This window comes from Colias eurytheme, chromosome 28 (genome assembly GCF_061535395.1).
Source record: "Colias eurytheme isolate Ceu_HAF_F1 chromosome 28, ilColEury1 Martin Lab GWU primary, whole genome shotgun sequence".
Lineage (NCBI taxonomy): Eukaryota > Metazoa > Arthropoda > Insecta > Lepidoptera > Pieridae > Colias > Colias eurytheme.
The window spans coordinates 3,816,463-3,844,447 of NC_143007.1; the positions used below are offsets into that span (position 1 = coordinate 3,816,463).

Genomic DNA, 27,985 nt, shown 5'->3' on the forward strand with positions numbered 1-27,985 from the left:
TTTTATTTACACGATAGATAATAAAAAATCTAGAAAGAAGTAAAATTTCTTATAAAATTATTATGACGTGTTTTATGGACTTGCATATTATTCCGTATATTGCAATGTAGCCGAAATATTGCGAGGCAACTAGAACGTCTTGACTATTTTACAATAACAATTTTTTTATATCACAGGTATTCAACGCTAGCACGACACGTCTTTTATCGTATCGTGACGAATGTAAAAGGAAACAAACTTAACCGTGACCTAACGCCAAGGCCTCTCTGTCAAGTGTGATGGCATACATTAACACTTTTTATTTCACATTTTAATAAATTACAAGAATTTTACTAATTACACATCAAGATACCAATTGGAATTACCCAATTATAATATCCATTTAGTACTACAATTTATATCTTTTATACGGTTATTTTTTTTCATCCTATTTAATCCATTTCGAAATTAACTACTACAACGAATTTAACAAAAATATATAAACTTAAAATTTTCTTTTATTGAAAGCAAAAATGTATACAGAGAAGCAACGCTTTGAAGGAATAATAAAATGTGAACATCATTTTCCGACATTATAATTTACAAGACAAGATTATTTTTAATTGATTTCATTTATGTTCTATACGTACAAATAGCACACTATATCTCAACAAAAAAGGCTCACACACTCACACACAACACGACACGTATTCACATACAAAATCTTTTATCGTATCGTATAACAATGGGCACGGACACAGCCCTGACCCCATCCCTGTCCCACTGTCAAGTTCGCAGCTGCTATGCGTCACCATTGAATCGCTTTCCGATTCCAATACCTCATGGGCCCTCTTGACAATGGGCGAGTAGAGGCAATCACGATAGTGTAGAGGACCTAAATATCTGCGATCGGCCGCCATTGTAGGTGTTAATAGTCGCTTCGCAATCATTTTTTGGGCCAATGCTGCCCATTGTGTAAAAGGTCTATCACACACTTGAGGAAACCGGTAATCGGTATCTACACGCGCTAACCGGAAAGCCGGAAAATGTCTTAATATGGAAAATCGGATTTGGACAGATAAGTTTGTTAAACAAAAGTTGCCCCTTTTGAACATTGCAGATTAACTAGAGCATCGCTGGAGATATTCATATTTTATTTCGCTGATTCTTTGTTTCGAGAACTAATGGTTCCAAGTGAAAAAGTATTTTTGCCTTAGATATATCCAGGAAAGCGTTAGGCTTATATAAAATCAGGCTACAACAAATAGTAGCTTAAATGATTTTATTAAAAATGAAAAAGAAAAAAAAATCAAGAAATGTTGCTTAGGTCAGCTAGTTCAGTTAAATTATTTGAAGGTATAGGTAAGATTTTCGAACAAAATGTTTTAGGTACATTTAAACGCCTTCGCAAATGATAATGATGTTAATATCTGTAGATATAATGCACATCATCTTGTACCGCAACAACAAATCACAGTCTATATATATCACAGGCTATGTTCCCGATGTATTCATTCACAAACCTTTAAACTGCACTGCATCTAACCATCTTTGTAATATAGCATTTACAGAGCTTCTATTTTAAATCCATCAAAGAATTCTACTCAACAGAACGTATACAATATACATATAGATACAATAAACCAAAGGGGATTTACCTAACAACGGACACACGAACACAATAAGATACCCTAAGAAATCCCGCTTCATGATCCAATCTGTTCTTTTCTTTAAAACCCCTACGAGGGTATCTGCCAGGTTAGTTAGGGCATCAGGACCGTTACCATGGCAACGTGCCGACATTGAACCTATAAAACTCAACCTTGGACAAGGCATATGGTTATGGCGCTTTCTTGGCATGTGCTCAATGTTTCTCACCATAGTGACATGAGACATATCTGTAGGTATCGGGTTGCTGGAATTACTTCGACCAACTTTTATTTGGGATAGTAGACAATTTGTGAATGGGCTGCTATATAACTTGTAATATTTCGAAAACTTTTAACCCCTTACCGCATACAAAGCCATTTATGGACGACGAAGTTCATGAATTTTTTATAGGCTAACCATAAACAATATCTAAAAAAACTACCTTACATCTTAAACAGCATTTCATCGAGAATTGGAATATAATTAATTTATACAGTGTAAATATTATCCATCAGATATATTATAGATTTAGTCTAGCGCGTGCGACGGTTTGGGTGCGCGGAAAAAACCGTGCTTTTCAAATTAAGATTTCAATATCAAAAAGGTGAGTAAAGCCATGAAAAAAAATATTACTTCATACTTAAGTCTTTCTAAAATAAGGTAAAACATTTGGTTTGATTGTTTTTTTGCTTTAATCATGTTTTTTTTGTACTTTTCCAAATCTGTCATATTTGGCTTCGTATGCATTCCGTCCAAAATATATTATGTCATATGTGGCTTGGTATGCATTCAAGGATACTTTCACTGATTGTTCCAGTATCGATCCTGGACACTTTTATCTCACTGCTAAGCATGTAAATATCATATCATCATCAATAAATACAGAGTCATGCTATATGCCACTGTATGATTTTTAATTAGCCGTTTCAGAGCAAATGCGAAAGTCAGGGAAAGCTCTTATTACGAAAAGACGTGGTCGTCTATCAAAAACTTAGGAACATCGGTATCTCTGGAGTCTCCTCAGTATTCCTGACTCGCCAATTGCCGCAAAAAAGCTACGAAAATCTCTTGCAAGACATCTAGATTTTCACTTTGATTCTGTACGATCTGATGGGATTAGTCATTACCCAATTTGGAAGAAGAACACCCGTCAGCTATGCCTATATTGTTCCAATTTCGTTCCTTCACGTTATGTGAAAAATATAACGTGTTTTTGTGTTATAATGACAAACGTAATTAATTAATTAATTGTTTTAAGCAATTTCACGAAGTATAAGTTGGCTGTGATTCTGGGTGTTATTTAGGTATCCATATAAAGTAGTAACATTTCACCCGCGGCCTAGCCCGCTTTTTCAAAGAAAACCCCGCATAGTTCCCGTTCCCGTGGGATTTCCGGGATAAAACCTATCCTATGTGTTAGTCCAAGTTACCCTCTATATTATGTGTGCTAAATTTCATTGAAGTCGGTTCAGTAGAATTTGCGTGAAAGAGTAACAAACAAACACATACACATACATCCACCCTCACAAACTATCGCATTTATAATATTAGTAGAAAAGGATTTATAAAATATATGTAGGTAGTATATCAGTTGACTTAGCATTCAGGATACAAGCCTAAGCTTAGTTTGGGGCTTAGCAACCATGTGTGTGAAATTAGTCCAGTATATATTTTTATTTTATTAATTAGTTACTTTTTTCTAATTGCATACGAAGCCATATATGACAGAAAAAATACAACAAACACTGCATACGAGTCCATATATGGCGCCGTTTCATATTTTCTATAATATAAGTAAATAATTTTTTTTCTCAATTTGATCTCATAATGTAAGGTCTAATAAACACTTTTTTGCAAAAAAATAATTTTTATTTCATCTCCTTAATAATTCATGCAATAAGGGGTTAATAAAATGTTGAAGTTGTAGAAAATATATTTCGAGCTACTTTGAAGCTTTTGTTCGGTTCTTTATTGTTCATTGATATTATAGCGACTAACTTCCGTAATCATACAAATTGTAGGACTGATGATGAAACTAGTCTGTATCGTTAGTAGTTACTACCACATCAAAATCAAAATGCACTTCGTAATTCCGTGACCATCAAGATTTCAACTTGAAATGAGGGTAGACAAAACTGGTACTATATCCTGTACAATTCAGGTTAACGGTCGCTTTTCACGACACCTGATTACTGACCCTAAGGGCTAATAATAGAACGCTAAATACGACCCTATAAGAATGGTAAAATTCATAATGTTGCATGATTTAGTCTAATTACTGTTATCGGCTGAGATGCTATTATAAACTTTATGTCAAATGGATAAGTATCAAAACTGTTTGCTGGTTTAGTTGAAGGGAGAAGCGGTTAAACTGGTAAATATTGTCTGATGATTTAGTACATACATCGCGTATTGTAAGACCTCATTTTGAACACTATTTTTTGTCTCGATAACGTTTTAAAACAGCTGTGCCACAATATGTACACTAAAAGACATAGATGATGATATAAGTGATGAATGAGTTACAATACGACGGTACCTACACTAATATTATAAAGAGGAAAACTTTGTTTGTTTGTTTGATTGTAATGAATAGGCTCATAAACTACTGGACCGATTTTAAAAATTCTTTCACCATTCGAAAGCTACATTATCCACGAGTAATATAGGATAGGTTTTATCCCGGAAATTCCACAGGAACGGGAACTATGCGAGTTTTTCTTTGAAACCGCGGGCGGAGCCACCGGCGGAAAGCTACTAATTAATAAGATTGAATATTGTTAATCCAAAAATCAATCGAAATCGATAAATTTTAGCGGACCTATAAATATAAATTATAAACTCAGAAGAGATTGTCACTGAAAGAAAAACATTCATCAGTGATATTAATGTAAAGCCGATTATCCTTAATGTTTTTGACTCATATTATGAACCTAAATCAGATGCAAACACATGATATAGATAAAGGGCAGACTAAAAACTCCAACTCAAACATTTATTTATTCAATTAGACTTCTTCTAGAATCACTTTTAAATTGAAATAACAGTTTTACTATTTAGCACGGATTCGGAAAGGAGTATCTAAGAACTTCTACATAATTCTGCCCCTCAGCAGAACTGACTCACCATATTCCTATACAACTAAAGTACATAAAGGTATACATCCCTCACGCCACCGCCTTGCACCAATCACGGTGATTCACTGGCCTCGACCTTCCCACTATCGCGATCTATGCCACAATTAATCTTACCGCCTTGCGTTTGTCTAAATCCTACTTCATTTTCTACTAATATTGTGAACGTCTTACTAATGATACCTTTTTTTTAAGTGGGGAAATCTTGCATAGATACCCACGGCCTCCAGGGGAGGGGCCGTGGGTTATGTCGGATTCCTACCGACCAAAACTGTGTTCCGTCAAGCCGCATCAACGGGAGGGCCACGGGTATTGGTAGAATTCATCTGTGACCCCATCAGCGGCAGCCCTTCGCCTTACCCAAACAAGCTAAGAGCCTGCCAGCTCTACCCTCATGGATTACTAATGATACCTGCTGAAATTTTTTGAGGTTCTATGTTTGTTATTCTTACAAAACTTGGCAGTGATGTAGTTTATGTATTAGGATAACACATAAGCTATAGCAATACATATTGCTTTTGCCAGCAGCTTCGGAGGAAACCGCGCAGCACAGTTCGTATTATAAACGCGAAAATTTGCAAGAATGTATAGAATTCGGATGCTATTTGTTACTCTTCCACGCAAAAAGAACTGATCAGATCTTTACGAAATCTGGTACAGAAATAAATTAAAGTCTGTATTAACAAATATTCTATTTTTCATCCAGGTACCACGGCACGCGAGTGACGCCGCGGGTGCCAGCTAGTAAATATTGCATTATGCCTTTCAATTTTACGCCCTGAGGCTCGCGTGGACTAATGGAGCTACACAGATGATAAATGGCTTTCTTTATCGATTGGAGAATGTATGTTGAATTGTTGAATTCTATTGTAATCAATTGTTCTGTTTTGTTGATGCTTCTCAGTGTGTATTACCTACTAGAAATTTAATTTTCTTTTTGAAGTGAAACTTCTTTAGGCGCGTTGAGAGTAAAATTTCAAGGTTGCGTCATGGCAATACCGTCACGTCATGGAGTAAGGCGACGATTTTGGTATCTTAGAATCTTGCCAAAGAAGTTTCACTTCTGACACGTGTGGTCGGGATACACGCTCTTTTTTTTGTTAAAGGAATTTCCATATGCGTCTTGGGTCCCTATTTCGAAAAAACACAATCACATCGCAAATGCTATGCTAAAACTAAGCTTAAAAACAATTTCCCATAATTATTGCAATCTTCGTGTAGCGTTTATATATAAGAATCTTCGTTTAGTGTGTTAATTATACAGCAGAGTCATTGTTCTTTAGTTTCTAGTTTAGGTTAAGTACACTATGATGAATCAGTGGCCAGTTGCGATATTTATAAACGTTAAAATCTTTTATGCTACAAAGAAAAAATATTTATTTATTTATTTATTCATACTTTATTGCTCTGAAATAACTTAACTAGGAACTTAATCTAATTATAAATTAAAACAAATGACGGTCTTATCGCTAAATAGCGATTTCTTCCAGACAACCAGACGTACGGAAGGAAGTTAGTTTGAGGAGAGGAATAATATTATAATCTATACTAATATTATAAAGCTGAAGAGTTAGTTAGTTAGTTTGTTTGTTTGTTTGAACGCGCTAATCTCAGGTCCGATTTGAAAAATTATTTCGTTGTAAGATAGTCCATTTATCGAGGAAAGCTATAGGCTATAATATATCATCACGCTAAGACCAACAGGAGCGGAGCCACGCCGGTGAAACCGCGGGGCGCAGCTAGTACAAAATGTAACCCAAACGTACGTACCTTTCTGTCAATACCGTTTCACAGACGAACCAAACATACTGCATACTTCATATCAATACAATATCAACACTAGAACCACACTATTCAGTTACCTAGATATCCTGGATCGATGATAAGCCTAGATGAGATCGAACAAGTACATAAAGGCTGGTTTCCGAACTGAGAATTAATTTGGTCACATACATTAAAATATTTAAGAAGTATTTAAGAATGGTCTGAGACATTCTTAACATCAAATACCTACTCATACTAAAACAATTATTTATTCAATCTATTCTAGAAGCACTTTTAATCGTCATGACTAGACATCGGATTATATGCATTTGCATATTTGCATATGCAAATGCATAAATCTCTCTAATTACGGCGTTAGTGCATATTTTAGCCTTTTTCCCCAATCGTGCATATTTCGTTAAGTAGCGGGAATTTTTTACTGGTCGACTAACCTTTATTAGCCAATCAGAACGCTCAGCGAGTAAACAAACCCTATTTTAGCATGGTAAAATGGCAAAAAATTACAAAATGGGCTCCATTTTAAGTAAATTTTGAACCAATCAAAATAGGGCTAGATTACCCTTTTGGGGCTAAAAACTTAAAACACGGGTTGAATACCAAAAAAGGGCTTAGTTTAGCTCGAAATGGTCTAAGGTGGCAACACTAGGATTGCGGGTGACAAACGTCACAAATTTGCGCTCGAAAATTTGGTAAAAATGCTTAATTGTATATTGGCAAAAAAACTATAAGTACTTAATTACAAGAAAATTTCACTGTTTTTGTACAATCTATAATTTAAATATATAAAAATAAGGAAGGTTTTTTGATTTTGTATTGTGCATATTTTAGGCATATCAGTCGTTTTTAGTGCATATTTCGGCCTTTTTTAGTGCATATTTGCATGCATATTTTGGCATTTTGTTAGTGCATATAATCCGATGTCTAGTCATGACATAGTTTTACCTTTTACCACCGATTCGGAAAGCAGTTTTGACGGAGAAGACACGGCAAGAAACTGCGAAGTAGCCATTGAGATAATATTAATATGGAGACGACACCGCCTACATCACTTATGTTCCACTCAACATACGTCATGTGACGTATGTTGAGCGGTATTTTTTAATGGTTTTAAAGTGAAACGCATCAAACATGCCTTCGTGTGTGTTACGATATTGCACAAATAATACGGAAAAGTGCAAAGGAATAACTTTCATCGTTAAGTACCTAACTAGATAATAATTTTTAAATCTTAGTTAGAGCAAAAAAATGGCGCACAGACTTTGTTCGTGGTGTCTCCTCCATACGTAGTAATATTATCTCAATGGAAGTAGCACTATTAAAATCATGTCTATTTTACATATATAAAAATACTCAATTCATAAACTGCCAGTTATAGTCCAAACTACGAGTATATTACCGTGTTACCTAGCTAGCTATCCTGGATCGATGATAAGCCTAGGTGAGCCCAGTTCAGTGGGTCGACCGGGATGGCCGCGGGACTCTGACCCGATATAGTATGTAGGTCACCCCCACCGATCATTACCTAGTAACGTTTGTTGCCGTTTTACATGTGCTGCATATTGTTAAAATGATAACAGTTTATGATAATTGTGTCTGTAGGTACTTAGAGATAATAAATTTGTAGACAGGATAATTTTGTTTGCTATGTTTGTTTCGATACATAACTATATCTCAAAAACTATTAGATTTAGAAACTCTTTGAACATTACAAGTTTAGTTAACAGAGGTTATATTTATAGCTAGTTAAAGGTACTGCAGAAGAAGGAATCTACTATGGTAAACGAAAAATAGTAGTCTCTTTAACTGAATTAATTGCTAAAGAGTCAGTTAGACCTTTAAAATATTCAGCATAGTGACATAGCATTTCTAATTCAGGATTGGCACGTCCATGTCTTGAAAATAACTCTTCGCGGATGTATTTCTGATAAATTAAACAAATGTTGGACAACAGACTTGAAAAATTCGTCAGATCCGGAGACCAAAAAGTCCACAGAAAATTGTCAACATTGGCAATTGCTTTGACAGTGACAGAGTCGAAGCAATTAGGCATCCTTTGTTCGATTGGGCACCGAGCGGAGAGGCTTGATTGCGAACATGGAAGACTGATAATCGACTTGGTGTAGGCGAAATGACAGAATTGAAAAGCAACACATCTGGTCTATAGTCCGGGATACATCGCCCATTTTTGCAAGTGATTACTATCAAGCTAATTTTTCGTGAGTAGCTTTATTTTGATGAGATGCCCAATAATTTCATGTACGAAACTCTCGATTGTGGTAGCTTACAGAGGTAACAAGGATAAAAATTTTTGATTTGACGGTTCTCAAATATTTATTACGCAATTTGTAGGACAATATGTCTGTTGAATTATATAAGTATTAAATAAGTGAAAATAAAAAAAACAGCTGGTTTGTAATCATTTATGATGACTTCGTTATCGATACACATTGGAAAGGGGGACTCTTTGATCAAACCATAGATTTTGTAGGACAAATATTTTTTCGAATAATTTAGATAATTATCTTGAGATTGAACAAAAAAAAAACATTCAGTTAGTAATTAATATTTGAGAACCATCAAATCAAAATATTTTATCCTTGTTTCCTCTGGTAGCTACCACAATCGAGAGTTTCGTACATGAAATTATTGGGCGTCTCATCAAAATAAAGCTACTCACGAAAAATTAGCTTGATAGTAATCACTTGCAAAAATGGGCGATGTATCCCGGACTACTAGCTTTAAAGTTATTAGGAATATGCTTTCCCTTAAAAATGTGTGTCCTGTGTTATTATACTAGTGATGGAATAAATGTTTGAAATGAATATGAAAGAAGTGTGGTTAGATAGTTTTATAATTTTGAACATGTGTATAAATTTCTAAGTTGCAGAAAAGTAGTCCAAGAGTAATAATTAACTGACTAGCAGTTGTAATAATATCTCTATTCATATCTATAATTATTTTAAAATCTGTAACAACCAAGCTTTGTGAACTTTTAAACTTTGTGAAGCACGGCTTGTACAACAATACGTGTTTCCAATTCCGCAGCATGACATTCAGTAAAACGCTGACCACGGCGTTATAATATAAAATTAGCACAAATTTACAAGTACCCGCATTTACTTATCGCAATTTACTACCTATAATATCACGGATATAAAATGCTTGACCTATGATCGACAATAGACCAACGAAGCAGGTTACGCAATATTTAGATATACCCACCTAATTGTACCAGATGGCCACTAAAGATACAAGAATTAGATGATAAAACGTCACTCAAATTTACACCCTATGCAGCAGAACTAAGGACCTATTTTCAAGAAAATATGCTGAATAAATTCAAGGACGCACAGTATCAAGGTCAAACCGGTTTACAGGAAAATAATCCCTAACATTAAAAACATAAGATCGTTAATGATCAAGCAAATGCAGGGCGAGTGGCGTTGAATGGTGCTCATTTAGGTATATTAGTGAGAAATACATGAAAATTACCACTGTGAAACTCTACTAGCTTGAATAATGAGGGTGTGAATTTAGAAAATAAAATTGCCACGTAACATTTTAATACTGATGAAAAATAAAACATTCTTACTAATTTTATAAACGCCAAAGTTTTCAGAATTTAAGTGTGCAGTAGAACATCACGCAATATCAGCTGATAACATCTACATAAAATTTGGTACACATAATATATAATATTATAGTCTGGTTCAGCAGATAGAATAACTTTTACGCGGGCACAACGCGAGTGAAGCCTAGAGCTCCAGCTAGTATGAAAGTTATATTTTGATAGAATCATAATATGCACTTTTAAAAATTGGTACTCTAATCATTTTCGAAGTGTGAATTTCTAAAACACAGAATGGTAAATGGCGTGGATCCAATTAATTAACAAAATAACAAGCACAATATGTGAAGTAGTATGATTAGAAAAGGCGAATATGCAACTAAATATCAGTCATTTGCTTCGGAATATTTCCTTTATCGAGAACATTATATCAAACAAACTATTATTACACCTGGAAAAGACCTGTCCAGGAATTAGATTTTAAATTATCTGATGCTATAACAACTCTCTAGAATATTACCTAGAGTTGATGCAATTATTTTCAACAATATGTAAAGAAAATAATGTAAACGTCCTAACTTGTTACCCAAGTTATTTAGGAAACTGTAATACTTGCAGATTTTGGTTCCATTCCTGGAAATATTCAAACTTTTTCTCGAGGAAAACTTATAATGTGAAAGTATATGAACTCGTATCCTACATAATATTATGTTTAGAAGTGCATTTTGCTATGAGGTTTGTCCACTGCCTTGTTGGTATTACTAGTTGGTAGAATTCAGGCGTAACTCAATTTTAAAACATATTTATTTGTATATTGACTTTTAAATATTATATTCCTAGTATTTTTTATTGGAATTAAATTAATGTTATAATATAGGAATCGCCAAATCACGCGCGCGTGGACGAGAGAAAAACGTTAACCTTTCCACGCACATGTAATGAAATTAAATCATTACCCTCAAAACTACCACCACTAAAACAACATCAAACTACCCACATTTTCATTATTCTTGTGTACAGCATTATTGTATGTTTAAATGGTCATCTATTAAAATCTATTTCTATTTGATAGAACAGCTGGGCTGATTTTGCTTTTGGAATTGTCGTAAGACGCAATCTAAGCTATAAACTGTGAGAAACACGTCATCTAGTCTAGTGTTTATAATATTGCGAATCTGTAGCTTTCATTCATACATTTCCCAGGACTATTGCATCCAACAACCACTGTAGGAGGCGCCGGGTGCGCGTGTGCGGTGTCCCGTTGACCCGATAAACGGAGTTATACCTACCTACCCATCTAGTAGGTACTATAGTATTTGTCGCTGAATGAATTTAGTGGCAAGCTATGAAAATGGTTATTGTTTCGCATGTGGAATACATAATATCATATTTTAGGACTGATATTGTATGTTTTTATAAGTAAGAATGAAATCACGTTACAAAACTCAAAACTACGCTCGGAACACCAATGTTGTAATGAATAAATCGCGTTTTAAATCCGTTAAAAAAGCTTTAAATTCTGAATGGGTAATCTTTAGTCAACTACCACTAACGTATTATTTGATTAATTTTGCATGAAAACATCTGGATATAAGAGACTATTTACGGCTACCATTTTTAATGTTTTAAATCTCTCTTTTTCTATGTCAATCAATTGAATTCTAAGGAATAAGCTCTCTCGTATAATTAAAATAAACTTCAGTTATTACACGCAACATTGCTCCCATTTAAATTCAAGATTTCAAGAAATAATTATTTCCACAATCAAATCTCTCGGAGTTGTTGTAGACTGTTATTTTCGTTTAATATCTTGATTAAAATAAACTAAAAATTGTAAATATATTTTTAAAGGCAGATATTTTAGCATAGCAACGAAGGGGAAATAATTAACAGATAGTGCCTGTATCAGATTGATTAGAACTGAGATGAAATGTTTGTGATTAACTATAGTAGATTACAAATACATAGTAAAACATAATAGATAACGATTTTTACTATAGCAAATGATACGGTAGATGAAACCCATGTTTTCGCTTTAGAATCATAGGACAGTTCTGTATCATGATGAAAAATCTAATGTAAAAATTATATGATTTGAAAAGGGCAACTACAGATATTCGCCTCTGTAGAAACTACTAAACAAACTGCGTGGTAAATGGTTTATATATTAATCTCAACGATTCAAAAAGCCTGCAGTACATAAATGTTATATGTAGTTTAATTTCTTTATCTAGAAGGATAAACCATCTAGTTCAGTAGTAGGTACCTACTACCTAGTTCATCATCTTTTGAATAGGTGTTAAAAGCATCAACCACAAGGGACCACAACCGTCATTGCACATAAAAACTACACCAATCAAAATCAATCGCTTCCAAATCCCACAAACACGCAGTAAATATTACCCGCCCACCCCTTTCCTGAAAACGAAAATATTCACCACCTCCAAGGTCAGATGTTTCACCGTTCACGGCTCAGATGAATGAAAGCACGCGGCACATAACATAACATATACCTACTTCCGCCTATTTAGCCGATGTAAGAGCGCATTTCCACCAGAGATGTGATGATGCGTAGCGAGAGATGTGTGTGTAAAGAACCAATAGTAGTTATCGCTTCAAGCGCTAAATGAATAGCGGCTGCACATTCGTGCCGTGAAGCTCCGTGAACGGATTTCGCTTTAATCACGGGCATTCGCGCACGTTGCCTGACCAGATTTTGTTCCACGACAAAATATTCACGCCACCTCTAGTATAACATCATAGTGATTTTGACAGCAGCCATGTCCCTTTCACGGCAGGTTTTACGAACGACAACGAGCATCCTATGCATGTGGAGGATACTATCCACGCCACGAATTCGTGCGTGAATTCACGGCCGCGGCGCTAATGTGGAGCCACCATAAGATTAGCAAGAGGAATGCTGCGCGCGCGTCATTAGTGATCACTGACGTCACGAGAAACGCGTGTTAAACTGCGACTGATTTGTGAATGTTTCCGCAATTTGGCTAATGTGGACCATTTCTATGGAACGAATTAGTAAATTATAATATTACGAAAGTTATGTCATAATTCGACAAAGCAATATCGAGATTAAACTAACAAAAAAGATTTGATAGTCCAAATCTACACATGTTTATTTGTTTATCATCATCAGGAATATTGCAAACAAATATTTTAAGTATTTTACATTTACTTATCATTTAGAATATCTTTACGTTTTTTTCACACAGTTAATAAATTACACATGCAGTTATTATTAGAATTTAGAATGCTAATAAAACACAAACTTTAAAAATTAAAACATCTCGATGTACGGCAGGTCAAAGAAATTTGCTTTACGAACGAAACGAACCTTTGAATTTTTTACGTAGTGATAGTGATCGTCCTATCGTAAAATAACACAAAATACAAGCTATCTATACTAATATTATAAAGCTGAAGAGTTTGTTTGTTTGAAAGCGCTAATCTCAGAACAGAAAATTGTTTCGGTGTTGGATAGCTCATTTATCGAGGAAGGCTATATGCTATTATCATCACGCTAAGACCAACAGAAGCGGGCCACACGGGTGAAACCGCGGAGCACAACTAGTAAAATCTAAAGTCGATGCCACCCTTCCTAAGATCCATTAAAAACCAATTCTGAATTGACATTTTCTCAGACCAATTATTACTTTATTTATCTATTACACTTAATTCAGGTGACAGACAATAAATTATACCTACAGACCCATACGATAAATACCTTACAGACTAACATACATATAAATTACTAACGATCCCCAAAAATTTTACCCCAGTAATGTGTCTCCTAAACTGCCAATACCATCACCATCCCATACCACGTCCTTGAAACCCAACATGTGTTACAACGTGCGAACACACGTCAGAGCGATCTTTACAGTTGCTATTTTTGCACCTGACTCGTTCGCGTCACTGACGGATTCCTGCAGCGTAAAAAAACACATGTGGGCATATTTATATACACCCAGTTTGATTTAGCTCGCCGTTTATTGAGGAAAAGCTTACTACTAAATTACTAATATTATAAATGCGAAAGTTTATGAGGATGGATGGATGGATGTTTGTTACTCTTTCACGCAAATACTTCTGAACCGATTACAATGAAAATTGGTATGTAGCTGAAGACCCAGTATAGGACATAGGCTACTTTTTATCCCGGAAATCCCACGGGAACAAGACTATGCGGGTTTTTCTTTGAAAACGCGGGCGGAAATCTATATCTGTTATCATAATTCATGTGCTATCGCGGCAATTTAGACGGAATGGACTTCAAAATTGGCTTGCGTAAGCTCGTCGTTATTAATCGTGACGGAGTACATTGCTAGTTTTGTAACGGAGTTTTATGTGAATGTTCTGCCCACGAGCAGTGTATTGCGAAACGAATAGTTCCTGTTTGAAGTTTTATCTTCCCAGTCTTGTATCGTCTGTTTATTTTATCACTTCCCTTAACCATCTTTTACTAATGTACATACGCAGGACCAATGTCTTTGAAAATTCTATTATTTAAAAATTTATATCTTTAGCTTTGGAAATATTTTAATCAAGCTTCTTACATTGGAAGGTAAGGTCCCAGGTATTCATGAATCAGTAAACATCGAATTCCTCCTGCACCAATCAATGATCCAAATTGAACTCTGACTAATATTATACACAACTAGCGGTCCGCCCCGGCTTCGCCCGTGGTACATGTTTACGTTTTCTCTACATAAGAACCATCCTCGTACTTCAAGGAATATAATAAAAAAAGAATTATCGAAATCGGTTCAGCCGTTCTCGAGTTATGCGCTTACCAACACATTTTGCGATTCATTTTTAGGGTTCCGTAGCCAAAATGGCAAAAACGGAACCCTTATAGTTTCGTCATGTCCGTCTGTCCGTCTGTCCGTCTGTCCGTCTGTCACAGCCGATTTACTCGGAAACTATAAGTACTACAGTGATGAAATTTGATGGGAATATGTGTTGTATGAACCGCTACAAAAATATGACACTAAATAGTAAAAAAAAGAATTGGGGGTGGGGCCCCCCATACATGTAACTGAGGGATGAAATTTTTTTTTTCGATGTACATACCCGTGTGGGGTATCAATGGAAAGGTCTTTTAAAATGATATAAAGTTTTCTAAAAAACATTTTTCTTAAAGTGAACGGTTTTTGAGATATCAGCTCTCAAAGTCGTAAAAAGTATGTCCCCCCCCCTCTATTTTTATAACTACGGGGTATAAAATTCTAAAAAAAATAGAGGTGATGCATGCTAATTAACTCTTTCAACGATTTTTGGTTTGATCAAAGTATCTCTTATAGTTTTTGAGATAGGTTGATTTAACTGTAATTTATTATATTTGCTGCTACGGAACCCTTTGTGCGCGAGCCCGACTCGCACTTGGCCGGTTTTTATTATATATAAGAATATGATAAATAACAAAAGCTAGTCCACAAGAATTTCAGCTGATTTACGTCGCGTGAATATGAAAAACGTCCTAACGATTACCATCGCTTGAATTCACTTGATATATTTGAACCGTGAATATTCCGACATAGGTGACGCATCCGACTGCCCTACTGACATATTGAATACAATGTGTTACAGAAACAGAGTACTTCTGGTTCAGAGACAATATGGAGTATCTTTAGTACTAACCTATATAATAATGTATTATCAGAGATCAAAAGCTTCATAAATTGAGTACAAAACAAAATCATGATGTGGCCGTGGGTATCTTCCCCATTATTCTTCCACAATTCAAGCAAATAAATTGTTTTAAATTTTCCATGAGAAATGTCAGAATACCAACAACATAGAATTGATGTTATAGAACTTAGGACAATAGTTTCTTCTGGGCATCCTGAACTACGATCCCTAGACCTTCCGATCGAAATAATAATCCATACTAATATTATAAATGCGAAAGTAACTCTGTCTGTCTGTCTGTTACTCAATCACGCCTAAACTACTGAACCAATTTGCATGAAATTTGGTATGGAGATATTTTGATACCCGAGAAAGGACATAGGCTACCTTTTATTGCGAAATATGTACCACGGGCGAAGCCGGGGCGGACCACTAGTAATGATATAAAGAGATTCGATTAATGTTAATATTTAAATGTGTCTAGGGAAATATTTGCTAGTTAAGATTTAAGACAAAATGTATAAATAAAAAATATTAATGGCATAGGAAAGCCTTCCGCTACGGAAATATGTAAAAACGAAAAACTCCATTCAAATATCGCAAATTGAATTTACTCTATAGTTCAAAATTATCTTTCTACATGTGTTATAACGATGCAGATGTGGCAATTTTAGACCGGGAGATACTGACACAAAATTTCGAGTCATTTGTAACAGGATGGCGGTTCTACAGGGTTCTTAGTACGCAATGACAAAAAGAAAAATGATGGTGTGAACGCTGGTACCGGCGGCTTAGTCGCGTGGGCGTTAGTCGAACTCGTCGGAAAATAGCGAAAGTCAAACGATTTGTAACAGTATGGCACTTATTTTTCCTGTAAATTTGAGGATCAACGAATATAAATACAAAATTTCAAAGATCTAGGTGTTGGAAATCTTCACTTATATAAATTAATAATAAATTTATTTTTCAAGTATGACAGCACTTTTTCCCCCTACTAGAAGTATGGCAAATATAATAATGGTCACATTTTATCAAATACTCTCCAAAAAGCCAAATGCAATACTGGTACAAAAAGATAGGCGAAATAAAAAAAATTTGCAGATTTTCGGCGGTATGGCGACCATTTGGAATCGTCCGAAAAGTATGGCATGGCGATTTTCGTAAATGGCTGCACGACGATGGTTACCTGTGCAAAAGTTAGCTTGGTACAAATGGTTGAATAATTATTTTTTTTAAATCAACATATTCGCGTCGGTATGGCGGGCTGTAAGTCATACCGGAAAAGTATGGCATGACACTACCGCCTACTTCTTTTTTATGGGCTATCGGTAAATTATAAAATTTTTGTGTTACAAATCGTTTGACTCTCGCTATTTTTCCGACGAGTTCGACTAACGCCCACGCGACTAACCCACCGGTACCAGCGTTCACACCATCATTTTTCTTTTTGTCATTGCGTACTAAGACCCCTGTAGAACCGCCATCCTGTTACAAATGACTCGAAATTTTGTGTCAGTATCTCCCGGTCTATTTATTATAGAATAGTCATCATAGAAATACTTATCCATACTATATTATAAATGAGAAAGTAACTCTGTCTGTCTGTCTGTTACTCAATCACGCCTTAACTACTGAACCAATTTTCATGAAATTTGGTATGGAAATATTTAGATACCCGAGAATGGACATAGGCTACTTTTTATCCCGGGAAATTGACACAATCCCGGAAATCCCACGGGAACGGGAACTATGCGGGTTTTTCTTTGACTGCGCAGGCGAAGCCGCGAGCGGAAACCTAGTACTTATATAAGTTTTCTTTCTTTCTTCAAAACGTTTTAAAACTTCAATACGAAATGGCAACAGATTGAAAAATGGGTTACAATTTAAACCGCTCAAAAACACGACGAACATTGTGCATGCAAACGAAGCAAGTAAAAAATAAAAGCTTGCGAATAATCGATGGCACGTGTAAACTCTTATTCGATATTCTATAGTCCATAGGTGATAAATTAAATCTATAGACATTTTATGATTAAAAAATGCAGCGCTGATTACTTTATCTTGATGAAAAATTAATAGGCCTGTGTTTTAACTCTTCACTGCAATATTAATAAAATGAGTAATAATGCGTGTTGTTTAGGATCTTTGCTATCTACTAATTTTAAGGTTTGTAAGTATCCTTTTTCACATATATTTCATACATTATTTGTCACTTTAACTGTTAAACAAAAGTGGTATTATTACCACTTTTGTTTAACAGTCAATGCATTTATATGCATTGTCATCTAATACTAGAATTTAGATCATAACCAATAAGATTTTCAAAATTGGTTGTGTTTTAAAACGTCTGAATGGCGTATAGCGCTCGTCATTAGCCATTATACCTACCTACTTGAAGATGAAAAAAGAAAACAAAAATAAATGCCCGTATTGAGAAGGATACTTTATCCGCACAAAGTTGAGGAGATCAGCTTCATTCAGATCACAACCAATTGCACAAAAGCGTACTTACACAGTTACATCTACACTGCAACTCACACATACACCATGTATCAGACATCAGCCAAATCATCGAGCAAACGTTCACCGCCCACCACCTTGTCGATAGATAGCATTTCACTCATTAGTTTCCATGTTTACACAGTGATGTGATCAGCTTATCGATATTTGCTATAGATAGGGAGAGCATTAGCAAATATGTCCATCATATCGCCTCACTTACGCAAAATTACGCGCAACATCATCAAAGTCGCTAAGTTTATAAACTGAACATCGTCAAGCATCACATACCATTAAAATTTCATTTATTTTTACACAATAAAATTAATTACGAGTATGATTACCAAATCTAGTATTCATTCATCACTTATAAATTGCTTTGTTCATAAATAAAACTGGTAATCCATCGACATACCAGGCTATCAACGCCCATCCCTAACGGCATTGACTTTGACGCGCCGGTGACGTCACGGGCTAATATGCCGGCTAATATTCGCTAGTGACGTCCACACTATTACCGGTAATACAAAACATCGATGTGCCAAATGACACAACGCCTTGTGAAAACATAAATAAACAAGTGTAATAATACGCCTCGGGGCGGGTTCGTCGTACGTTTGGCGGAAACTTTGTCTCTCCGTGTTCAGGAATTCACGGTAATGCCATTTGCAATGATCCAGAATCCACGTGAAAATCTCAGAACGTTTATAATTTATATGTGTTATAATGTATATGTTATAATGATTACCAATGTATTCGGATTTTTAAATCGAATTTCCAGAAACTCGACGAGAATCGTAAAAATTTCGACCTGAAAAGGTAAGGGTGAAGGTAGTGTCTTAAAAATTGGTTTCCCTTTTCACATTATAGGAAGTTTAGATACTGTAAATTTCAGTTACATACTGTAAAATAACATGTCTTAAACCGTATTTCCACGTTCGCAGTTATAAAAAGCGAACACTCATCGATCGGACGCGGTGGCTTGCCAAAAAATGGTTACCGAGCTGAAACCATACAGGCCAAAAAACTTCGATAAACAACAATTTTAAATAAACCATGTCAATCTAGATGCAGAGTAAGATGGACAAGTTCTGACAGATGTTTGACGCACATACGACTAAGCTTTGTTATTTCGCATTCATTTTATCGTTTTCACGTCGTTATTTTCGCATTTTATCTTTTCTATGCTTTATTGCTTGCAAACAATTTGAATATTTTCAAATAATTTTACTTCAACGAAAAGGTACAATAGTTACTTTTTCTTTGTATTACCTACTTTTATTTTATTGAAGAGGAGGAGGATTTCTATTAAATTAACGTCTAGTTCGATACACACATTTGTAAGTCAAGAACGGCTTATGTGATTATTGACTTATTTAATTATCATTAGGTTTATCTTTCTCCATAAAGGTCTATTCAAACAAGAGCGGTATCCGCTACCGCCGTGGGTAGCGGTATCCCGATTTGTACGCGATTAAATCTCTTATGTAGTATATCGCGTACCGAATTCGCTACCGTATACTCTGATCGGATATCTTATATCTAATATCTAATATATATTATAAAGGTGAAAGTTTGTAAGGATGTATGGATGTTTGTTACTCTTTCACGTAAAAACTACTGAACCGATTACAATGAAATTTAGCACACATATAGAGGGTAACTTGGATTAACACATAGGATAGTTTTTATCCCGGAAATCCCACGGGAACGGGAACTATGCGGGTTTTCCTTTGCAAACGCGGGCGAAGCCGCGGGCGGAAATCTAGTATAGAAATAAACACAAATAACCGCCCCTAATCTGAATAGGCCTTTATACCATGAAATCCTCGAAACAAACCAAGAATTTTTTTTACTTATTACTATGTATTTAGTACATTTCATTAATGAGTTTTAAGAATAAAGTTCTATCTAGACTATCGACCCGATTATATTATTAGCGCTTACAAGTCTGGATCGACTAAGCGCCAGTAATAGCGCCAGTTATCTTGATATATTGGCAATTGAACTATAAAGCTTCTATTGTCAGCTCAAAAACTTCCTCCTGACGTATCTGCAGATAAAACACCATGATTTAGAATCAGCTGTAAAATTAACATTTACGAGTGAGGTTGGAGATGTACAGGGCTCTGATTATTACAATGTTTTCATTTCAAACTCATACACATTACATTTTTATAACTACTCCGTTTAAATAAGCGTGATTGTATTGTATAATTAAATAACAATTATGTTTGAGTAGTAAACGCAATTGAGATCCTGAGCTGAAAGCTAGGGTATTATAATAATTTAATACACTAGGTTTCTCGCAATTTGTTGATATTATGTTGTACAACAAATAATAATTATTTGAATTATTTGTTGACTGCGCAATGTCCCAATTTAATCAATGCAAAAGGAAAGCAAGAATAGATTATATACTGAACTAGCGGTCCACCCCGGCTTCGCCCGTGGTACATGTTTACGTTTTCTCTACATAAGAACCATCCTCTTACTTCAAGGAATATAATAAAAAAAGAATTATCGATCTCGGTTCAGCCGTTCTCGAGTTATGCGCTTACCAACACATTTTGCGATTCATTTTTATATATAAGAAAGAATATTGATGGATGACAATTATATACCTATTCCGATACCAACTGCGTTATTAAATCCACGGACTGCACGTTACTTTTAGAAGCAAACCCACACAAAAAGATTTACCAAAACACCGCCCAGTGCACCACTAGCCTAACTAAAACGATTTATAATTAATGCCAGGCTAGAAGCGGCTATTTCCAGTTAATGTACCATTCGCTAAACACCAACGCTGATGCATTATGTCGTAAACAGGGAGACGTCTGATCTCCGAGTGTTAGAGAAATAATAATCAATGTTTACGTGAAAGAAATACAAACGAACTTACGATTGAACAAACATTGTTTTAATAATAGCGAAGTGCTTTTGATTCGTCAATATTGAGACTAACCAGAATATTGCTCTGAATGAGAAATATGGACTTTAACCATATAAGACGTCGAAAAAGTATGTTCGCGAATACAATAGTACTTTAGACATGTGATAGATAAAATATGTTCTGTTACCCAGGAATTCGATTTTGACTCCAACTTCCAAGATAATTTTAATTCCTTAATACCGTATCATGCTGACTTAAATCCATACTAATATTATAAAAAAAAATGCGAAAGTAACTCTGTCTGTCTGTCTGTTACTCAATCACGCCTTAACTACTGAACCAATTTGCATGAAATTTGGTATGAAGATATTTTGATACCCAAGAAAGGACATAGGCTACTTTTTACCCCGAGACATAGGATAGGTTTTATTCCGGAAATCCCACGGTATGTAACGGGAACTATGCGGGTTTTTCTTTGACTACGCGGGCGATGCCGCGGGTGGAAAGCTAGTACTGATATATATATGTATATTGTAGACTATTTTTCCAATGTATTTCTATCCCTATGTATTCTTAGATCTTTAGAACTACGCAACGGATTTTGACGCAGTTTTTTTAAATAGAAACAGTGCTTCAAGGGGAAGGTTTTAGAATAGGTACAGTTTCCGCAGAACCTCTCTTTACGGCATAATTTACCTCTAATAATACAAGGTCGCGAAGGGTGAAAACAACGACCTAGGCATAAGGCATTAATGTCATGGCCACTTGATTCAGTGTGATTCATCCAACCCTTACCAGAACCTGCTTACTGCTACGTAACTACCTATACACAGTCATCGGAATATATATTTTTTACACAATGCCCTATTTATCGTTCTGAAGAATCTGCGATGGTCACGATATGGTAGCAGGGTCATTTGAATGTGGGTGTATTTCGGAGAAAATTTCGATGTTTATAAGGTGCTAGTTACCTTGTATTAGGTCATCGATGAATTTACATTTATATAGAAAACAAGGTGCTTATGATTTACTTAAAACCACAGAGCCTTTTTTTATTAATTTGCATCTAGGTATATTCTCCTATTTATGAATATGTTGAGATTTTTGCTTCAAAAAGTAGTAGTTATTTTCGAAGGTTTTTATATGAATTTTGGATAATGCAATTGGTATAAAGTGAAGTCCCATGTCCCCTAGTGGGGTAAGGGGCAGATGCGTTATACATCTGTTTCACTGATCGATTTTCTCTAGGGACAAGTAGGTGATCAGCCTTCTGTGTCCAGCCAGACCAAGACAATTTTTTTTTCTTCGTCTCCACCGGGAATCGAACCCAGGACCCCTCGGTGCTACGCTCACGCGTCAACCACTGTACCAAGGAGGCGGTCGGAATTGGTATACTTATTCCATAATCTAATCATCTGCACTTAAAAGTAAAAACCAATGCGACTTTATATTTGATATCCGAATATCGATTTATCGCAGTACAAATGAATCTACCTACCGTAACCATTAATTTGATAGCAAAATAATAAAAAACAAACATGCTAATGGCTCTAATGAGATCACGTGGTCCATTATCAATCAATTGGTAAATACAGGGTGTCCAGCAGCAGATTTCAATGTTTGAACGCTTCTAGTTTTAAAACGCGACGTGCGAGGGGGACGCGGGGGGTGTCATTCAGCGCGTGAGTTCTGCGGATTTTTTAGTCGCCATGGAGCAGTGGAGCGGAGAGCATCGCGCTTATGCTATTGAGGCATACTTTTCGGGTGATTTCGCTGACAAAAACACGCCGTCGGTTTAATAACCATTATCAAATTCAACGTTTAAGAGATGGACCTTCGATAAATTTGATACAGTCGTGGCTAGCAAGGTTAAGGGCTACAGGTTCAGTCATTAATTACCCTAGGCCGGGACCAGCACCATCAGTATCCACGATAGAAAAATTAAACTTGTTATGAATTCTGTAATTGAAAATCCTCGTTTATCACTTCGCACACGTTCGTCGATATTGGGAATTCCTAAATCGTTTTTCAGGTCATTATGTGAAAAAAGGTTAAGCTCCATCCATACTAAATTCAGATTATTCAAGATTTGCTACGGCTCATACTGCTAATGTGTCAATGAATTCAGTGCGGCAGTTATTTCCTGAAAAGCACATATCCCGAAACGGCACCATCCCGTGGCCACCCAGGTCACCAGACCTAAGTCCATGTGACTTTTTCTTGTAGGGTTATCTAAAAACTGTGGTTTACCAATCAAATCCAACAACCATAAGACAACTGAAGGAAAATATCCGGGCTGAAATAAACAGAATTCCCAGTTCCCTTTGCAAACAAGTTTTTCTCGACATGCGGAATAGATTGAGGAGTGTGTGAGAGTAGAAGGGCGGCATTTGGAAAATGTAATTTTCAGGAGATAAAATCCGCACTCGTCTTCTTTTGACTTTAATAAAAATATTTTGTTTAGAAATAATACTTCTTTTTTTACAAGCCCTCAAACATTGAAATCTGCCACTGGACACCCTGTATAATCAAAGCAATATTTATTAATTTAATCGACCTTTTTAGAAACTATATTAATAAGATTCATTTTTATGAAAACGTCAATCATTACTATAGTAGGGGAGCCCATAATGCTAAATGTGGATTTACTCGAGCGTCACGGGAACCTATTAGAATTGGTAGATTAGACCATAGCGAGAAAAAAAGGTCCTATAATGTTTTCACTTTTAGCGGTGGGGAAGGGTTTTTTATTTTAAAGTGAAACTTTTATTACATCGTCTCAAACTTTTTGGTCTGTGTAGCGCATGTCGCGTGTATCGCGGCTGCCGAGTAGGTATACCTACTCGGCAGCCGACCGTCACGCGACATGCGCTACACAAAGCAGTGTTCGGAACCGTTCGAACAGTTTCACTTTTACCGTGGTTTCATAAAACCACACAACTTTTCTTTTTTTTTAATTTAAAAAAGAAAAAAATTGGCTTGGAAATACTCAAGCGCGTTAGGTATTCATATTTTACATGCTCCAGGACGTCACTGAAATAAAATATATGTATACATTAATCTGAATATTTAAGTGGCGATTTAATCGCTATGAAGAAAGGGTAAAAAATTAAAGTAATATTATTCGAGCGAGTCAGATTAATATATGGGGGGGGGGGTTAATTACAATACCAGAAGTCCCCATTTCGCTAATCTGACGATTCGAGCTCAACCTTAGGGAATTATGGATTTTTCAAATTTTGATCCTGAGCGCCTGAGCGCACCCACCAACCATAACTGCTCATATTGACTAGAGGTACTAATGAATAGCTAAGGTACCTTCCCTTATAGTAATCTGACGCGCTCGAGTAAATCCCAAAATCCCCTCTTGGGCTCCCCTACTACTATAAATTTGAAAAAAGTCCACCCTATGTGTTTGAAAAAAGGGTGATTACAGTTTTAGTTCCTTCTACGGTTTTTTTTTAAGTTTTATTTGTTATTCATGTTATTGCCAGTTTCATACGATGTATACAAAACAAAAAAAAAAACAAAATACAGTTGAATTTAGAACATCCTCTATTTTTGGTGGCGTCCGCGTCGGTTGAAAACATAATAAATTATAAAATACTAGCTTACTGCTTATCCCGCCCGCGGCTTCGCCCGCTTGGTCTATAACCTAATAAATTATATACTAAAACCTTCCTCTCGAATCACTCTATTAAAAAGAAACCGCATCAAAATCCGTTGCGTAGTTTTAAAGATTTAAGCGTACAAAGGGACATAGGGACAGAGAAACCGACTTTGTTTTATACTATGTAGTGATAGTGATACCTTATCGTACTACTATTAAGCATCACTATGGAAAACCTCTATTAAAATAAAGTAGGAAAATACATTATTTTTAACGACATAACAACTGGAAAATTGACACTTAGGCAACGGAATAAACATGTACATAGTTTCTTATGAATCATTATGTAATTATTATACAATACAAATACATATATTACACAATACCTACATATAATATACCTAGATAATACCTACAGACGTATCTAATAATAACTTTAATAATTAACATTGACTTATAGCTGCAAGAAAATTTAAAGTACATTATATACCTATGTACATAGATTAGAAACCCATACTAACTAGGTAATATTATAAATGCGTAGTGTTTGTTTGTTATTCTTTTACGTCGTAACGCAGTTATTTTATTGGAACGAAGTTCCAGGCGCGTTGCGGGACTAGAGGGAAAAAATTGGAATAAAATTACAGTTAGTAACTAAAACTTAAATATGTGAGGGTAGTTGATAATATAAGCACTAAACAATATCTTTCTAAAATTATTGTCTCTTATTTACAATTTTAAACATAATTTTTTACAGTTGTTGTTTATGAAATAAAATTAAATAAACATTTATATAATGTTGTTTTGATAACAATCTAGTAGGAATTTGTTGCGCTCCGCTCTTGTGAGTCTTAGCATAATGGTATATAGCCTAAAGCCTTCCTCGATAAATAAGTTGTCTAACAGCAAAATAATTTTTCAAACCGGACCAGTGCGGACCGGACCAGACCAGGACCTGGGATTAGTGCGTTCAAACAAACTCTTCAGCTTTATAATATAAGTATAGATTATGTACAAGTATTTTATGTTGATGTTGCTGTCTGTTTGTCTCTTTGTATGGTTAAATCTTCAAACCATGTAATGATGACGTTTTTTAATAGATACAGTAGTTCTTGAGGTATATAATGTGTAAAGTTTTCTTCATATGGCAAAGCAGTATTAAGTGATATATGTACCTATTTTCTTACAATAATCATCGGCTTAATCATCTTCAATGAATATTGGTAAAAATTTAAATTATAAGATTTGTCTCTTGCACGTGTTGTACATTTAATTTTGACTAGCGGTCCGCCCCGGCTTCGTCCGCGTTTTCAAAGAAAAACCCGTTCCCGTAGGATTTTCGGAATAAAACCTATCCTATGTCCTTTCTCAGGTATCAAAATATTTCTATACCAAATTTCATGTAAATTGGTTCAGTAGTTAAGGCGTGATTGAGTAACAGACAGACAGACAGAGTTACTTTCGCATTTATAATATTAGTATGGATTTATGAACCATTTTCTTAAGTTTCTTTTAGAAATATAATTTATTACTACTAAAAGTTAAAATAATTATTCAGTGATTCCAAAAGATCACCCTATTATTATTATTATTTTTATTTTTCAGACCTTTTGCCTACAAATAAACAGACTCTTGGTAAGTTAAATGTGCATTTTTTAAGCAAATAATACATAAAAGATTTAGGGGAAATTTAATCTATAAAAAAACATATTACAAACTACCTATAAGCTATGGTATTTGATCTCATCTACCTATTATTTTTTATACTAGTTTTTTGTCACTGATTTAAAATAAATTTAGATTTTTTGTTTTACTACAAGCGTGTTTTTCTATTTAAAGCATTTGATTAATATCTTGTTACCCACATTTTACGCGAATAAACGCTGTAAAACAAATTTAAAATATTTAACTACTTACGCAATTTGTTCGTCTTCTTTTCGATATACATATGAAGCACACTCAGATGTAAATTTAGACCAAAATCGTGTCCAAAATAGATAATCGACCACTAAACACTAAAGGAGTACAGATCACATTATGTCCATTATGTTGAGGTAAAAACTGCAGTCCAGGTATTTTGAACACTAGGTGAGGGAAAACTGAGGAAAACCTCCGAATAATAATATTGCTTAAAGTTAATTTCGAATATCATATAAACACAACAGGTTACCACATATTCTAGACAAACAAATCGGTCCGAGAGAAAGACACGCACATGCCCGTGGCCACAACCAAAATGTATTTTCACAAAATCAACTCGTTTTCAGGATTTCACAAAATAAAATGATGTGAATGACATATTGTATTTTTGACATGCGCACCGCGACCGCTTGCAATTTTTGTAGTGACATCTAGTATCGCATTTTGATAAGTTTGTGAAAATTGTCTTGAGGAAATTCTGTTAGTTATTCTACTGAATACAAGATGGCGTCTCTAAATAAGTTTATATAACTAATCCACAGATGACACTAATCTCAATAAGAATAACGAGTTTTATTTTGTATTTAATAAATCCTTTTTTTATTTCAAGTAAATACACCGTATTCCGGTGGGAAACCTTGAGGAAGCCCTTTGTCCAGCAGGGACGGCTGACACGACGACGTCGACACCGTATTCCTTAGAAATTCTAACTAATTTTTATAATCACTAAATTGATATAATATGGTAAGTATTTTAATATTATAATATAGTAAAATATATACTTTGGTTGTAAGTAGTTTGGTTGTAGTCACATGTAGTAGTAGACTAAATATATTTCGAACCTGTATATTTGTTGGTGAATAGTATCATATTAGTAATGATGTACATATTTTAAATGAACATTCAACGTAGATTTCATCGAAATTATTGAAAAGTAATTTAATATGTACTACCACAGACTAATAATAATATACTACAAGTACTACTTCGTACTGTTGGTACTACCTAATCCAATGAATAAAGACTTTGAACTTTGAAGTAGGTATATAGGCTATTGATTCACTTCTATGATTAATCTATTTATCAATAATGCCTTCGATAGTATTCAATAGGTACCTAGGTATGTAAAAATAAATGCAACTAACTAGTTTTAAGGTCACTTCCATAATCATTTTCATAAGACTAGACCCCTAATGCAGGTATACATATAGATGACGTCATGCAGATGCTTGAGGGTCAGCATGAGGATAATCAAATCTGAGAATGAAATCCAGGTACGATAAAATACATATAAT

At 35.1% G+C, this 27,985-nt stretch overlaps 1 protein-coding gene across 1 annotated transcript in view; it reads right to left on the reverse strand.

Annotated features, from left to right (window-relative positions):
• Nucleotides 1-27,082, reverse strand: part of enc (R3H domain containing protein encore) — a 67,833-nt gene extending 40,751 nt beyond the window's left edge. Inside the window, exon 1 of the mRNA XM_090117468.1 lies at nucleotides 26,688-27,082. The gene's annotated coding sequence lies outside the window, so the exon portion shown is untranslated. The remainder of the gene's footprint in view (nucleotides 1-26,687) is intronic.
• Between the last annotated feature and the right edge of the window lie 903 nt (nucleotides 27,083-27,985).